A 4258-nucleotide genomic window follows, 5' to 3' on the forward strand; every position below is an offset into this window, starting at 1 on the left:
CGCGAGCGCAGGGAACGCGGTCTTCCCTGGCCTCTGCAAGACGTCGTCACTCGCTATTATAGGTACCTGTGGGGTGGGGGTGGGCGGCAGCGCACACGGATTGGGAAGTGGTGATGGTGACGCGGCGCGACACGAAGGCGATCGGGGAGAGCGAGGAAGATTTCAGCACCGAGAAAGGCTCACCCCAGCCCCTCAGCCGACTATACGCACCACTCCCCCTCCCCCCTTCACATCTCTTTCAGCAGTGGCGCCACATCGTGGAGTCAACGAAAACTATTTCGGAGTAGGGCTCTCTAGCCAAAGTGCCCGTGGGCTATGATCATTGAGTTCCTGTAGAATCGTCATTAAACGACTATTGTGACCCGCCTGTTACATTCCACTTATCGTGTTTATTCAGCATATCGCCGCTTCCTTGAAATCGGCGCTCCATTCGAGCGCGAATGTTCCTCCTCTGGCGCCGCTGATACATTCAGAGTCGCTCCGAGCACGTGGTCACGGCACAGCCTGACCGCTCAGGACCACGGACAGCGACGTGCGGAATCGTATTGCGCAGTGGATTTTTTTTCTATATATTGCTGACCGCGTAATCGCTTCTGAGATCAGATTCAGAATCTTTACATATCCTGGACAAATCCGATTATCCATTAAGCTATTTTTCATAGAGGGACGAGTCAAAATTGTACAACAACAAACAATACAAAAACGTACTCTCTGGCTTTTTCGGAAAAGTCACGTAGATAGAAAAAAATCACGTGACCTTACCGAAAGAACTAGAGGGTATGGATTCCTGCAGTTACGAAAGCTTCAAATCAAGACTGAATACAAATACGATCGGAGTGCAAAGTATAGAAAACGTAAACAAATCACGATAAATAAATAAAACTAAACTATATATATATTTTATTTTACCAGGTAAAATATATATAGCTATAGAGCTCTTTTTCAGAAGCAACCTGGCCACAAATGATGGCTCAACGAAGTGGCTTATCATATGGAAATGTATAGCAGCCAAATACTCTAAACGTGTGTTTATAAACGTGGAGGGAAAATCCGGAGAACCCGGAGAAAAAAAGTTCCACGCTCGCATGGGGAGAACATATTAACTTCAAATAAACAGGCGTCAGGGTCGGCATCGAACCCAGGGCTCTCTGCATACCAGGCGAGGGAGATAACCTTAAGCCACCGTGGCACCCCTAGAATAAAGATAAAGAAAGTATATGAGTTCAAATTTAATAAGTACATACTCTTTGGCTCTTTCGAAACGTCACGTAGGTATAAAATAAAACAAATCACGACGTTTCGGGCGCAACACAAGCGTCCATCATCGTTGCGCCCGAAACGTCGTGATTTATTTTATTTTATACCTACGTGACTTTACCGAAAGAACCAAAGAGTATGGATTCTTGCAGTCACAAAAACTTCAAATCAAGATTGCATGAGTACACGTTAAGAGCTAGTCTTGTCGCTTGAACAAACTCGCGGAACAGAACATATTATTGTAGCAAGTACACTTTATTTTAAAAGGCATGCAGTGCAAGAAAAATATTGTCCGCCTTTACACGATTAATTCTCGAGTACCCCTTGACGAGAGCACACGTGCCCCCATGGGTTCGCGTGCGACAATTTGAAAGCCGCTGGCTGGTATAGTGTATACAAAACAGCATGGGGTTATACGATATGTGGAGAGACTAGTCGATGCAAAGTACAAACGTCAGCAAACGGAGAAGGGTACTACTACACTTTCTTTGAAAATTAATGATTGCAGGTCATTATAACTCGAAGTCATGGCAAGTTGATATTCTCTACACACATACAACTTGGAAAATCGTGTGTGTAACAATATGCGTGTACAGCCAGGTTCCCTCCATCGTCAATAAAGTACTGTTCAGTAAGATGTTCACAGTGGTCGTCTCATGAACATAATGTGTTCAAGCGTAGAAATCTGTAACTTTCACCGATTTCCCAGGTGAGCTAACGGGTGGTGAGCATCGCTTCAATCTAATTTGAGCATGGACTTTGCATGATATGCATGATACACTATATACGTGGAGTCGGAAATATTGTGAGTAAACAAACCTAATATTGTTTCTCTTGTACGTAGCGTTAGCTCCTCCCACGTTTTGTTATTCCCTGCATTAAACGGTACTTACCCTCCAGTATGAAGCAATACACACAAATACATTGAATCGCTTCATGTGATAAACAAACGCATTAACAGGCCACTTTATTAATTATTGTCTTATAGCTTTCGTGACTGCAGGAATTCATATTTTGGGGTCTTTCGGTAAAGTCACGTAGATAGGTTCAAAAATACATTCAAATAAACGAAAAACTACGACGTTTCGATCGCAACACAAGCGATCGTCATCAGGTGGGAAAAGGGGGACGATCGCTTGCGTTGCGATCGAAACGTCGTAGTTTTTCGTTTATTTAATTGTTTTTAACCCTTACCGAGAGACCCAAAGAATAGGCCACTTTATTGAACCGCGTTTCTAGGTTGTTGTCGTTGTCGACCGCACTATTTACATCACACTATTGTAGCTGAATTATTGAGATGTATTATGTTCCGACGAAACAAGAAAACAATGGAACACTGTCACGTGAACAGCTCAAGACAAATGGAGCAGTGTTTGGCAGTATCTCGGTGCATGCGTCCCTATGAGCATTGTCGGCTGTTGAACCGACGGGAGAACAGAGATTACCAAATGTTTAAATGCGGAACGTGGCGAGACAAGCAATCTGAAGTGGCGTAAACCCCGACACACGGCTGCAACAAAGGTGCACCAAAATAGTCACAATGCGCTCTGTGCATTTTGCCAAGGAGCACATTACCCGTATCTTTTTGAAGGCCGCACAATAGCTCTTGAAGAACTTTTACATTGATGGTTAGAGATGCGACGAATCCATTGCGTCTCACGTGCAGAGAGAATTGCATATCCCTTGTTTCCATAGGAACTTGGTGCAATGCTTTCAACGGGTTTGAATAATTCCAGCGGCAAAACACTCTTGTTAGGGCACATTTAGTTTCCAATTTATATATTGCTGGGACAACGTGGGTTCACCGGGTACACCATTATTACGCTTTTAAAGCTCTCGACTAATGCACCAGGATGCAAGTAGCTGTAAATTCCCTAACCATAATACAAAGGGTAAACATACAATAGCAACAAGCTTGCGACATCACAAATTGTCATTGGTTAAGAGAGGTTTGTCATCATTTGAGTGTTTCTCAACTGCAGCAGACTTTCTGCAATTAAATATGAATGTCACTTCTTCTTCTGGCTGACGTAGGTGTAGAGCAAAACACGAAAATGTTACATTAAGGCAGTTGAGTCAGACAAATATTTGCATTAGGAGTAAATAGAAGAGTGTATCGCTGTGATGACGTCTCCTTCGTATTTGTGAATCCGGCAAAGAGGCATCATATGTTCCATGGTCTGTTGTGGGTGACGACAGTCGCACACCAGAGAATATGGCACAATTACCGAAGCAGGACCGATTTTTGCATAGCGATGTAAAAGCACAATTGAATGAAGCTTAATTAACATCTTCATCATATGCGTAACGACATAAATGAGCCGTTCTCGGGCGATAGTGGGTGTACTATACACAAGGGCTCACTAGAGGGCAGATTCCAGATGCCATTGAGATCGGGCCAGGACATGACAGTTTGGGTGAAGCCGCGAGAGCACGTGACCGCACGAGGGGGCACGGGGACCCCCAGAAGGGGGCGAGCGGGCCACGTGATGTGGACCCAGAGTCTCCGCGAAGGATCGAGAAGGGGGCGTGACCAGGGGCGGTCACGCCTCAGGAGATATCAGCCGAGTCCCGAGAGGGAGCGTGACTGTTCAACCCGTCACGCACCCTGGGGGGGGGAGGGGTCAGACATTTGTGACGATGTGTGACAAGGGAGGGGGGGGGTGAGAAATGTGACGTCACATCAAAATGTGCAACTTTAAATAAATATAGACAATACGTTCTACTTAATTAAATAGACGTTTTAATAAATGTTTTCTCCTACAACATCAGAGTACAGTGCCACATTAAATACGCACTACAATGACAATAGTTTAAAGCGATTTGATGCATGTTTTATTTGGGGGGGGGGGGGCAGAGCTTTGTGACGTCATATTTGAGGGGGGGTCTGACTTTTTGTGACGCCGTGTGACGAAGGGGGGGGGTCAAAAATCGTCCAAAATCGCGTGACGTCATTTATGGACGGCCCCTCACCACCTTACGTAGTTAACCCGTAATGTAC

The sequence above is a fragment of the Lethenteron reissneri genome, chromosome 34, assembly GCF_015708825.2.
Source record: "Lethenteron reissneri isolate LAM-NWPU_2019-01 chromosome 34, ASM1570882v1, whole genome shotgun sequence".
Lineage (NCBI taxonomy): Eukaryota > Metazoa > Chordata > Hyperoartia > Petromyzontiformes > Petromyzontidae > Lethenteron > Lethenteron reissneri.